Consider the following 14,220-nt stretch of genomic DNA (forward strand, 5'->3'; position numbering starts at 1 on the left):
ATTATTTTTGCCATTGGATGGTGATTTGTGGTTGGAGTTAAGCACTGCAAATATGGGGGAGATATGGGCCCTGCAATTAGCAGTTTTCCTCAGCCACAATGGCAGCATTCCCGCTAAATGATTTGTTATGTTTTTAATTACTGGATTATATCTGAAATCAAGTATTCAACTTTGCATATTTCCAATTTGTTCGAATTATAGTCACATCATTATGTTCAAATCAGAGCACCCAAAATGCAGTTTTGCTCCAGGATAATTAACCAATGACTTTGAAATATGCAAGCAGGGAGTCTCATTTAGGTAGACAGCACAAGAAGCAAGGGGAGCTACTGATGCATTCCATTGCATTCTTATCTTCTGAAAACAAAGCTTCCATTTGCTTTGTTCTTGATTGCATTATTCCATGACAGATTTTGTGATCTGTAGTTATCTTACATTGCTGCAACATTGAAACCCTTCACCCTTTAACATGTGCTCCTGAGCTAATTGCTTTGAAGTTCCCCATAGAATTACTCCAGTGAAAAATAAATAGAGCTAGCAAGACAAGTTCAGTGATATGAGCAGTAGGAATAATGAGCTGTGTGTGCCACGGTTCTTGCAGCATTCCAGCCAAATTATTACATATTGGAGTATTGCTCTACAGAAGGGGGCTCTCTGTATCTTATTTTTTCCCTATCAGCTGAATTTGTGCACAAAGGGTAGAATGTGGTTTGAAATTAATTACCAAGTGATATCATAGCAACCATGTAGCGGTTGCGGTAAAAATGGAGTTAAAATAGTATTTTTCCACTTTTATTTTTTGGTCCATCCATCCTTTCTGTTCCTATGAGTGTCCATGTGTCTATTCAAACCTAGGTCATCTAGCCAAACTACACCACAGCACGTTAGCAAAAATAAAAACTAAAATTATAGGAACAAAGATGCAACTAAAATACCTGGCACCCTCAGATGCTGTCCTAACCTCTCATCCTTCCAAATATCTACTCCATTTGATAAAACCAAAAGCATTTTTCTGTGCACTTAGAGATAAATGGCACCTGGCCTGGCCTTCAGCTGCCATATATGCTGGCCACTGTGGATATGAATTGCCTTAGTGATAGAATGAAATTTGTGAAAATTAAAAATTACCAGACAGCTGCATAACTTTGAAATCACTGCATCATTTTCTCTCCTTTCTGACAGTATGGGGATTTATGGATCAGATTCAAATGTGAATAATGTTTCTGAGAGGAAAAAAAAAACCACAAAATGCAAGTTAGGAAATTATCAGGTCCCATCCACAACGCTCATGGTGTTTCTTTAGCCTGGTGGTGCACACACTTTTTGGGTTGTTTTCCTCTCCTCTCCACTCCCTGGGTTACTTTTCCTGCATCCTTGCTCCTGTGTAACTTCCCAAAAAACTCCCCAAAATCTGTGCTCTGAAGGCTGACCCTGCTCCCAGAAACACCACAGGCCCAGGGGGAGTTTGAACCCTGAGCTGCCCCTGATTTAGGAAAAGCAGGGTGCAGGTCACCCTTGGAAGGAATTTGAACTGTTTTACATATGGATGGGGTTTAGGAAATTTTGAATGTAAGCCTGTGTGTGTGAATACTTTATGTTAATGAGCTCCCTGTGATAACACAGGACTGTACAAAAGTGTAATTTATTGGAATTTCTGATTTTGATTACTGAATTTGTACTGGAAATTTCACCTGTTCTGCTCCCTATTTTTCTCTTTAATCCCTACTCAAGCTGGAATGGTCATTTTCCCATTGGAATTCTTTTTATAAAACTGCTTTTCTTTCTGATCACCCTCTCCTAAGTAAATGGGATGATGCAAAATAAAATCACGATCCTCACTGAAAAAAATTTATACAAATTTTCCCATTCCTAATATGAAATCTAATTTGGAGTATGCTCACATAAATCTGTAAAGGAAAGGTTATAATTCAATAAATGCATTCTAAATCATTGATAGATTAATTTAGAAACAGGGGTTGGCAAGGGAATGTTAAAAATCTATTAATGTCTGCCTGCTCTGTAAAGACTTCATATCTGTGCAAAGTTTTACAGGGGCATTGCTGGCAGGATGCAGGTGTTAAATCAGTTTATAGTGGAGTGGGTACAGATAACTGTGTGCACTGACCTTCTACCTGAGTTCTGGCACACAGAATATAACTTAGCACACCAGGCCATGCTCAAACACATTTGAAGGCTGCAGAGAACTGATTTCCTTTCTAATCCAGATATCGTTTTGTTTTATTTTGGTGCAAACGCGGCTGCACGAACGGCGAGGAAAGCGTTGGATTAAAGGCAGCAGAGAGCTCAGGCACAGTCTTCATTAAAGAGGTACAAAGACCACACCATCTGCTCCAACAAGTCCCAGCTCTCCCTGGGTTTGTTTGCTCAGTGGTTCCTGCTGGCTGGAGCCACCTGTTCGCTTAATTAGAAACACAGCCTTAAAACACTGCCTGCTACAAGCTCTGTGCCTCCCCAGAGGCGAGCTTCCCAGGCAAGGAACCAACCTGCCAGGCAGGCAGAACTTCTTTGGAGCTTGCTTGGAAACTGAGTGAATGAAAGCAGCAAATAAGGGGCAATGTTCAGAAAATACCTTTCTTTTCTTTTTCTTTTTTTCTCTGCAGAAAATAGGGAGCAGAACAGGGGAAACTTCCAGTACAAATTCAGTAATCAAAATCAGAAATTCCATTAAATTACACTTTTGTACAGTCCTGTGTTATCACAGGGAGCTCATTAACATAAAGTGTTCATACACACGGCCTTACATTCAAAATTTCCTAAACCCCATCCACATGTAAAACAGTTCAAATTCCTTCCAAGGGTGAACTGCACCCTGCTTTTCCTAAATCAGGAGCAGCTCAGGGTTCAAACTCCCCCTGGGCCTGTGGTGTTTCTGGGAGCAGGGTCAGCCTTCAGAGCACAGATTTTGGGGAGTTTTTTGGGAAGTTACACAGGAGCAAGGATGCAGGAAAAGTAACCCAGGGAGTGGAGAGGAGAGGAAAACAACCCAAAAAGCGTGTGCACCACCAGGCTAAAGAAACACCATGAGCGTTGTGGATGGAGGCTTATAATTTCCTAACTTGCATTTTGTGGGTTTTTTTTTTCCTCTCAGAAACATTATGAGAACACATTTGAATCTGATCCACTAGCATGAAGAAGAGAAAGCTGTGATCTTGCAAAAATATTAAATGTCAAATAAGAGAAAGCACAGCTCTTTTTTTTTTTGCGGTCTTCATAAATCAAGATATAAAATGAAAGCGAAAGTTGCATTTGAAACCTGAGTGTAACAAAATGAAAGTGAAAGTTCTCAAATTTGATGTAAAGAAATCATTCTTGCCGATTAAAAAATGAGAAATGTTCAGGCAGAAAAGTGCATGGCTCATTAGAATAATCAGTTTAGTGCTATGCAAAAACATAAAAAAAAAATCTCCATGAACTCTGAACTTCACACACATTTCAGTCTTCCCAGAAAAGGTAAAATTCCACTTGGTTTTATTTTCCACTTGCCAACTACCTGAGTGTAAATGACATCAATAATATATCCAGCTCTTTTGCTGGGTAAAGATGACTCATCTGGACCCCTTTAAAAATAAAAGTGAATTTAATGACCAAAAAGAGGAGATTGACATTAAATGTCAGATATTGGAGCCTGTTTCAGTTGTAGCTGGGACACATGGACATGGTGCTGTTGGTTTTGTGATTTTCTTGTTGCTTGTGACCTCTTTTTCTGTAAGTGCTCTGGTTTTATATCTGTGTAATGGCAGGGTTTCCTCTGCTGGATCCAGAAATGGATTGGGATGAGTGGGACTGTGTATAACACATAGACCTGTATTCATCTCTTCTTTATCCTACAAAATTTGTGGGTTTTCCCTGTGGATTTCAGGGTAGACTTTTATCTCAAGCAAGCACAAACATATTCATATGCAGCTGAGATTGTACAACCCAACAGCAAGTTCTGAAAAGATAAGAACTCCAGAAATAAGTGTTCTTCAGCTGTGTTTTGCATAATTGTAGGACTAGATCATTACCATATTAAGAAATAAATGTTAATTTTTTGCTACTGTTAAAATAGATTATTAAATGTTGGACCTGCAGGGTGTGTCTCTATGAAACTTGCTTGCTTTTACACTAGCAATCTTAATGAATTCATTAATTACTTAATGGAACTTGAAGATAATAAACCTTCACTAAGAGTTTAATATTAATTATGACTATTATCATTATTATTACTCATTTACTGCAGGAGGGACTGGAGTACTGGCTGCTGGTATAGAATATATTGAGGAACTCACAGAACCTCTCAATTTTGTCCTCTGTTTAACTCAGGGCGGTTTCTGGCTGTGATGAGGGAGAAGGAGTTGAATCACAGAAGTGAATTATTCCCTGTTGAAAACTCAGCAGTGTACACAGTGCTTCACGACCAGGCTATTTCTTGCTGCCTCTAATCTCTCCTGGTGCTGTACTCTCGTGATGCTGCACTCCGGAATTATCTCTTGCTTTCTTTAATTACAGACCCTGTTCTATCCAGTTTCCTTCCCACTCGTGCTGTAGTTATTATTCTCTTTAACCCTGTCAACTCCCTTTGGGGTCTACCTTCATTTTTTGGCACTTCCAGGACTGTGTATTCTGATTCCACTGGAGAATCAGGCGTCAGTGGTGCTCAGCTCCAGCAGGAGGAGGTCACCAGTCACCCTCTGAGCTTCTGAGCAGGGGGTTTATATTTCTGCGACCTTTGACCACAGGTGCAATTCTGCTTTTTTCCTTGCCCATGATCCATGCATGCAAACCTAGCATGGGAATTGGCAATTCTGGCCATTCCCATGGGTGCACATGAGGAGAGTTGTGGCTCCTGTCTCCTCAGTAACCAAGGAGGCTTCAGCATTTCCATTCTCTGAATGTGCAATGGTTTATTCCATCAGTTGTATCACCGCTTCCTTCCGTGGCATTGGATCAAAGGGGTTTTTTTGATCCAGTTCTCTGCCACTCTGGGCTCAATTTGTGTTCAGATGTGGACTAGGTTCTTCCAGAGGGGTCATTTCTGAGGGAGGTTTGACTATAGGAACATAGAATCACAGGGTGGTTTGGGTTGTAGGGGACCTCAAAGTCCATCCAGCTCCAAAACCCTGCCATGGGCCAGGGACACCTTCCACTGCCCCAGGCTGATCCAAGCCTGTATTTTTTTGCAGAGATATATATGTTTTTCTTCTTTGCATTTCTAAAAAATGGTGGTTTTTAAAACTACATCAGGGTATAAATTCAAAAAGTAAAATAAATAACTGTTAAGGGAAACCCCACAGGCCAAGTAATATTCAAAGGTTCCAATGATTTTCCCCCCAGCTGTTTTAATTGGCTGTTTGACCACTTCTGTGGTTGGCAGACACTTTTAGTCATATTCCTTATGCAAGAAAACAGCCAGGTGCCTCTTGCACAGAAATGGAAAGATACATTGAGAATTTGTTGCTGTTTCTCTTTAAGCACCATAAAGTGTGGACGAATTCTAACAAAGAGGTAAATGTATCTGAATAAAATTACTCCTGTGTATGTCAAGATGATATAGCAGTTGCCATGGTAAACAAACACTGTACATAAATACTTGAATAAATAGTTGTGTATTTAGAAGGGTAGCAAGCTGTTAACGAAGATTTAGACACTGATAAACAAACTCTGTAGAGAATCCTGGTGCTTTCAACTGTCTATATATCTATTCAATTAGTGAACTTACAATTCAATAAATTGTTCCAGCCTTTAATTGGAGGTTGGAGAAGCAGGCAAAGGAGCAAAAATAACAATAAGCATCATAGGTGGTTTTAAGAGGAAAAAAAAAAAACAACTATTCTGAACCCATACAGCTTGCCTTTACAATATTATCTCAGTTTGCTCCTGAGACTATGAACAATAAAATGGAAAATAAAATTATGTTGAGTTGCAAATCCAAAGGTTTTGATGATGAGTTAAATCAACAATTTCAACACAAATCATTATAGTATTTTCAAGGAAACCAGGCCCTGAATGTTTTTGTTAGTCCCAAAATAAGATGAAGGGCATCTCTGTTTTGATCATGGGGGAGGGCAGCATTCCAGCTACAGACAGAAGGGGAGGTCAGAGTGACTGAGAGGATTGGGGATAAAAATAAACAAACAAAATTAATTATTTGGATGTTATATCACAGCATTTCAAAATAGCATTTTTTGAAGTCATCCGTAAACATCAGTGTTTTAATTCAACATTTTCCTCCAAGGCCAGTCTGGGCCTGTGGCACCTTGAATGCACCTTTTGGTTGAGCTCTCAAGGATTCCATCTTCCCTTCAAGTCACATCTCTCCAGGCTTATCCTAAGGCAGTTAAGGTTTGTACCTCATTGCTGCTCTCATTTAGATATATTCCTATACAGTAAGGAATAATTGCCATTAACAGCTGGTTAAAATAACTTCCCAGCGCCCCTGCACAGCCCTGCTGTAACCTGCAGAGGGTTTTGTGCAGGTAAGAAAATGACCTGCATCTCCTTATGCTCCATTTGGGATTTGAATGAGTGCCAGGACTGTATCCCATGTGCTTCTAATGAATTAATTTCATAATTAGTGATCATCCATCATCATTGGTGCTGTTGTATTTTTTCATGGTTCTGTGTGGTCACTCACAGAATCCCTCACTGAGCCTTGTGCTCTCTGTGAAAAGTTTCTGCAGCAAAAGGAATCATTCTTAACCAGGTGACCTGTTGAGGGTTAATGTCTATCTGAAGATCCATGCCTCACTCACCCTGTCCTGAATCAACGTCCTTATAGCCCAAAGAATCTGAAAAAGCTAAATTACACCTGGCTTTCTGTCTTTGTGTGGATCACAACTCAGTTTCATCTCCCTGATTCCTTTTTGTTTTAACACAGAATAGATAATCACTAACTTGAACCGGTTTGTTTTACTCGCTCAATTAATTTTTTGTTCTTTTTAATTGTTCCCAATTCAGGTCAAAATTAGATTTCTCAAACACAATTGAGGTCCCCTAGAATAGTTCAGAAGGAATTTTGCCATAAATGTCACAGAAAGCTACCTTCCATTCTGCATTTGATGCATCTGATGAGTGGCTCAGGGAAATAAATAAATAAATTGCTGCTAAATAACAATAAACTAATTAATTGCTTCTTGTGTTTTCTTTCCAGGACATAAGAAACTCATTTAGAGATGTCATTACTTGTTGGGTAAATACATTCTGAGAATAATAAATGTATAAAATTATTCACTGCTCAGAGTAAATACATGATTAGTAGTTGTCAAAATGCACATTCTCCACAACAATGGGGCCCAGCAGCTGCTTTGCTGTGCTGTGCCAAGGCTTGCTCTGGAGCTCCTCAGTTCATGGCCCTCTGGAGCAGGAGACAAAAATCACAATTCCATCACTGCCTTTAAATTGTGCAGGGGCTCAGAGGGGCCAGGAGGCTCTGGCAGGGAGCAGTGAGAGTCCCCTGGAGGAGGAATCCCTGCAAACCCAAATCTGTTACATAAATGCACATTGATTCCTACACCTGAGGAGCTCTGAGAGTCCCCTGGAGGAGAAATCCCTGCAAACCCAAGATCTGGGGAGCAGTGACATTCCCCTGGCAGGAGAAATCCCTGCAAACCCAGCGAAGGCAGAGGGTGGGTGCTGGGAGGGATGGTCCAGGAAGGTGGAAGCTGGGTTATTAATGTGGGAACTGGTTTGGCTGAGAGGACAGGGAGTGGTTTTTTATCAGGTTTTTCACAACGTAGTGCAGAGCTCTGAGACAGCTTCACTGCTCTACACAATTCTTGTTGTATCCACTCATTGGATTTTGCCCTTTTCTGACCCAGCATGGGGTAACTGAGAGGTGTTTTAAAAACTTTTATTCCCTTTTCAGTCTCATTTGAAGGGTGAGACAATACAGGTATTACAATTCACACCATCACAATCAGAAGCCAACTATTTCCTAATTACAAACACTGTGTTTCTTGGCTTATCAGCTTTTGCCACACCATGCTGTAAATGTTTTAAAGCCAATAATCTAAAATTATCTTTTGTGGGTCCTACTACAATGCATCTTTCATAGTTTTATTTCTCTAAAGTATCCAGTCTTATTTGCAAGGCCATCCTTTGAAATTTGTTTCTAATTCCAATTTTCTCTCAGCAATGTCTCTCCTATTCCGTGGCATTTCTAAGTCAGCATTTCTTATCTCAAGGTTTGCCTTCTGTCAGGTTTGGAGTATTTTCTACAAATCCATTTCCCACATCCTCTGACACCAAAATTTAATATTTGATGGGAAGAAGTTTGCATGAACTATAAAAAGAAACCAACCCAGGTTGGCATCAGGTGAAGAGGCTTTACTGGACTGCCCTGCTCAGTTCTAGGAACAGCAACAGTTCCAATGGAAACTTTTAAAATATTGCCCCAGCTTTAATTTCTCTGAGGAATTTCTCATCAACATTAAGGTTTCGTGTTAAATAAAACACATCCCTTTCAGAAAAACTACATTGGAGAAACTGGTGTCATTAATTACCTTCTTCTTTATTGAGAGAAATGAATTTATTGAAGGAAATGATTTATTGGACACGCAGAGATTAATCTGTCTTTTTGTGGTGTTTAATTTTATCCACACAAATCATAGGAAGGAGTGAAAACAGCTGGAAATGTTTCAAAGATCTTAAATTTCTGTCAAATAATTTGGTGTTTCCTTTGATAAAGGAGGTAAATTGGAAAGGAAGAGAAAGAGAAACTTCAGTTGGATCTTCCACTAGCTGGGGTGGTTTTTGACCTGATGGTGTGGGGGTTTTGTTGATCTGCAGCCCCACTACTTGTCTGCCCTTTGGGCAGTTAACCAAAAATATGAGTATTGAGGTATTCTGTGCTTCAGCTTGAGTGTCTAAGCAGGTTTAGAATGGCAGAATTGCTTTATTAGCTCATGGAATTTTTTATAATTATGAAAAGCAGGATATTTTTGTCATTGATTCCAAAATCAAGTTTTGTTTCATTTTATTTTGTTTTTTCTTTTAGTTGGGATTTTTTTTCTAAATTGGTCTAAACCATCTTAAATTAGGAGATGTGTTACATAAATGCACATTGATTCCGACACGTAGACTCTTGTTTCAAGCTAAATTTCAGCTTGAAGAAATCTTTTATGGTTGTTACATATCCAAACTTCTGAAAACAAATATAAAAATATGAACACGGAAAACAAAAAATAGTCTTAAAATCAAGCAAACAGCAGTGTGAGTATGATCACACAAAATACGTGTACAGGAAGTAAAAGTGAGATGAGGATGTGATGTTTACCTCTCCAAATTAAGCTGTGATATATAAGTCTCAATTTGGTCACTCTTTGAGTGTCTCTGATTTTCCTGGTGAGCTCTTCTTTCCCCTGTGCATAAACTCTTGGGCGCAGAAATATTAATTAGGAGGCAAGACAGAGACAAATTGTGTATTTTAAATTGCCACAGCAGCTGCCAGGATCAGAGCAGAGGTAACAGTGACACCAGATCTTTGATTTCCTTAGGACAAAAGTCATGTCGTGGGGAGATCCTCAATTAATGCAGAACTAATAAACCCAGCTACAGCCAGGCTAAAGACATTGCTGAAAACCTGAGCACTCTCCCAAGAAGAGATAAAAATTCCTATTCTGTCTGTGATGCTGTTTTTCCAGTACCTTGTATTGGGAAGGTATTCAAAAATTAGGATTTTTTTTTTTTTTTTTTTTTGCAAAGTAATCTTGCAAATAGCAGGAAAGAAAAATATTATAGTCTCTGGAAATTTTGTTTACTGTAGCGATCTGGGACAAATAGTGTTTGCATATTGCATTACCATCTAAGAGTAATGGCATATTTACTACACTGATACTAAAAGCAAACACTTTAATATTTGTAGTTATGGTTTCCATTTTTGCCTTTCTCTTTCCCGAGGCACCGGCAAGAAAAGAGATGAGAATTAGAAAAAGTATTGCTTTATGAAAAATTGCAAGGGTTGTAAATTACAAGTGTTGCTGGAGTTCCCTTGAATTATTCAGTGTTTTTTAAGGTTTTATGCTCTGTGTACAACAGTGTCTATGTTTATTTGATCTATTATTTTTATATAGTTGTCTGACACTTCTTTATGAAAAAGAATAAAAGATGTGAAGCTTATCCACAATGTCAAATTTTTATCGTGTCCAAACATTTTATGGTTCTTTCTGCATGTTTCGGATCAAAGAATTCTAGGTTATCTTTTTGCTTGTTTGATTTAATCTTACCAGCAGCAACAGTTATTTTAGAGCACATTTCTGCATATACATTTGGCAAACGCAGTGAGAAGTTTAATTGTTAATTTTTAGTCCAATATTTATTCTCGAAAAGCATTTTGAGGTGGATTTTGAGCTTTGTTTCAGAGTCTGATTTTCTGCTGAATAAAGAATTGGTAGTAAAACGTTTATGGGAAATCTTGTTTTGCTAATACACTTACAAGGAAACGTGGAGCTTGTTCTGGGGAGCAGCAGTAGTGAGGAATGTTAACTTGATTTTTTAACAGTATGGACTGATGATTTATATATTTTTTACCTTGTTCCAGTAGTTATAATAGGTACAATACTACTTTTGGTTCTGGGCATGTCTTTATTTTGTTTGCTGACTGTATTTTACCATGCTATGACTGTGCAGTTTAATGCTTCATTTATCCCAGCTCAGGCTTTGCTGTAATTCCATCTCTACACTCAAAAAGCTCAGGATGCACCTGAATAGCTTTTCTTGTGTCAAGTTTTACTCAGATTTTGTGTCTTTATTTGCAGAAAATTTGCATTATTTTGAGCTTTAGAATCAGTGTCTATTGCATTCAGTAGATTCCAGAAACCAGATAGAGGGAATGGAGTATCTGTTATATTACGTTGCATAAAATTAGATCATATATGGAATTGGTCAGAAAATCAGAGTTTCCAACAGTGGGCAGGAAGGCATTTTTGTTTCCTTTGGTGTTTACTCTCTTGGATTATTTCTGGAAATTATCTTTCGTGGGTCCTTCTACAATGCATAGTTTTATTTCTCTAGAGTACCCAGTCTTTTTTCCATAGTTTCATAGTTTTATTTCTCTCACCTCTGCTGAAACATTTATCAGCCTTCATGAGGCTTGCTCCTGCTTGTACCAACACCCCCACAGCTTTTCACTGGGTGGGAAGTGTGGGGTACCCGAGACAAGGCAGAAATGAACCCCAACTGGTGTCCCCTGTGCTGGGTCATTGCAGGGAAGCTCTAACGTGCAAAATCACATTCTTGTGGATGTTTCCTTTTGTCTGGGCTGGGAGCTGTCCTTGCAGTGTGAGCTGTCAGGGTTTGTGTCTCCTTTTCTCTCTGCTGGAACTTTGGGAGCTGCAGCTGCCACTCTGGGACCGGCCCAGCCTCACACATCGAATCTGGCAGCCACTCTCTGCTCTGTCTTTGCCTATTTTCAGGGACACAGTGGACAGAAATTTTTCTATCTCACACACAAAAGGGTGAAGTACTGCCTACCTTACACAATCCAGCTCAGAATATGGTCTTACTGAATGCTGTAGGAAAGAAAAATAGAGGAGGCTTTGCAGTGAATTTATTTTTGAAAGGGACTTAACCCTCTGTCTTACCCTGCAAATAGAACTGAACATCCTTTATTGCAGTTTTGCTACAATAGTGGTTCTGAACTGCAGCCATCCAAAACTAAAATGTGGTATTTTATAAAAATTAAGGGCAATCACAACCAAAGTCAGCCCTCCAGCCAGAAAAGAACCACTTAACCACTTGACTCAGATTTGTGTTCAGGGCAGTGCCAGTTTTTTTGGTGTGGGTTTTTTTTTGTTTGTTTGTTTTTGTTTTTGGTTTGGTTTGGTTTGGTTTTTGGGGTGGGTTTTTTTTGTGATTTTTTTGGTGGTATTTTTTTTCGGGGGGGGTTTGGTGTTTGTTTGTTTTTTCCTTACCTGTTATGAAATTACTGGGATTCACACATGCAACCTTCAAAATTGTTCTTGAAAAATCTCAATCCTGGTTTGATTCCTGCAGATTCCATTTTTTTCTCTAGGTTACATTGTCGAGTTCCTGCCACAATTTGCTCTGAATCCAAATTCATGTTTCCACCTGTCTGTTTCCTTGGATAGCAGAGCAGGTGTGGGGAGTAATTCAGCTGCCAGGTAATGCAGGTAAATTCCATGTAACAGTGAAATGAAATCTGTAACCACTGCACAGGGATGCAAAGAGGGATTATTGCTGAGCTTCCCCTCTTTTTCCTCACGTTCTCCGGAGCTGCTGGTAATGACCAGAGCAGGCTCAGTATGGAGTGAATATTTCTAGCAGTGATTTTGGATTTGCTGGGAAACCAGTTTTGTGAAGAATATTTGGAAACAGCTCTTGCTGCAAGAGCAGCAAGAACAATAAATAAGTCAATAAAGGCCACAGGACAAGAATCCACTTCGGGGAGAGCTTGGAAAGTTTTGTCAGAGTTTCTGTACCAGCTTTATGCAAGGTGGTGAGAGGGAAAGTGCAAGTTAGGTAATTCCATGGTCAGCAGAGGGGAAAACAGAATCCAGCAATTTGGTCAAGTTCTGGTTGTATTTAAAATATTCACAGATTGGCAAATTTCTTTGCCTTGGGACACATATCATCATTTTTAGATTTATAGTAAGATCTAAAACCTGAGTAATACATCTTAAAAATAAAACCCCATTATTTATTTTTGCACAGAAGAGCAAAACAATTCATTTTAAAATCTAATACCAAGAAATGAATAGATTAAGGATACAATAAATCTATTTTTTAATCATTCTGACAAAATAAGTAACATTTAATGCTGGCAGCATGAGGGCTGAACATTAAGTGCTGTGCACAATACAAAATTAATTCCAGAATCATTCAGCATCTTTATAAATCCAAATAAATATAAATATCCATCCTGAGCCTCCTGTTGCTGATCTCTTTGTGTCCCTGCTGTATGTTTTGCACATAACATTAGGCCTGTGGCTAATGTGGGTAAAAGAAATACTAAATGTTGTGAATAATCTCCAAAATTTTTGTGAATAATCTCTAAAATCGAGCTCCCACAGCTCAATACATCTCCTGAACTCACTATTAGCACTCTTCAATGCTGAGCCACAGTAGTGGCTTAGTCACTATTTAATAAATTAAAGCACATTTTTGATCTCCAAAGTGTCATGCCTATAATTTATCTAACGAGACACACTTTCATAATCCATCAAGGTTTGATGGCAGCTTTTAAAATTAGAACCATTAGAATATCTCAGAAGTTTCCCTTCATGCATACCTTTTCCTGTTGCCCCGTTCATTCATTTTTATGTCTTGGAAAATAAATGTTCAACTGATTTGTCTTTGTCCTATCATTCAATTTAAAAATGGGGCTCATAAAAAAGAGATGGGCAAAGACTTTTTGCCAAGGCCTGTAGTGACAGTTCAAGGAGCAACAGTTTTAAAGTGAAAGAAGGTAAATTTTGCTTGGCTATAAGGAAGAAATTCTTCTCTGTGAGGATGGTGAGGCCCTGGCACAGGCTGCCCAGGAAAGCTGCCCATAAATATCAATTTTTTAATATGCAGGTGATGTAGATGATGTCTCTGCATTTTCTTAGCAGATTCCAGATGGAATTTCAATATTTGAAGAGGTCTGAAACACAGATTTACCTGACAATAATTACTGCTTTTGATCATGGCCCAGGGACACATCACTTTGGCATTTTCTAAGAAGCCAAATTCTGCTTCAATGTGTGAAAATAATTGCTCTGATTAGCATCACCGTGAAAATAAGTTTTGATTAATTTCATTGTGAAAATAAAGGGAAGTTCATGATTTTGATAATTCTGGGATTCCTCTGATCCTGAATCTAGTTTAGGGCAATGTAATTTCACCTGGATGAGGAATGAAGAATGTTTTCCCCCAAGTGTTGTTGAGTGAAAGTGCTTTTATTCTGTGGCCTCTTTCACAGAACCTTTACTTTAGATAAACATAACTATTAACTGTAATTTTGTTCCTTCAAGACAGATATCTGGAAGCTATGACAAGATACATTTTCTTAGGAAACTCACATCTGAGCAGATATTTCATATTTGCTTGTGCTCATGTAAGCAATAGAAAACTCATTTTTAACCTGTTGCAAAGCAGTGATTTTCTAGGCTACTTTGTATGCTAATATGTAAGCAGAAAAGAGGAAAAAAACTTTGTGTTTCACGAGTCCACCATCAGATATCTGACTATGGAATTAAAAAATTTAATTCAGTGACTTCTGTA

Source organism: Geospiza fortis, unplaced genomic scaffold (genome assembly GCF_000277835.1).
Source record: "Geospiza fortis unplaced genomic scaffold, GeoFor_1.0 scaffold29, whole genome shotgun sequence".
In the NCBI taxonomy this organism is placed as follows: domain Eukaryota; kingdom Metazoa; phylum Chordata; class Aves; order Passeriformes; family Thraupidae; genus Geospiza; species Geospiza fortis.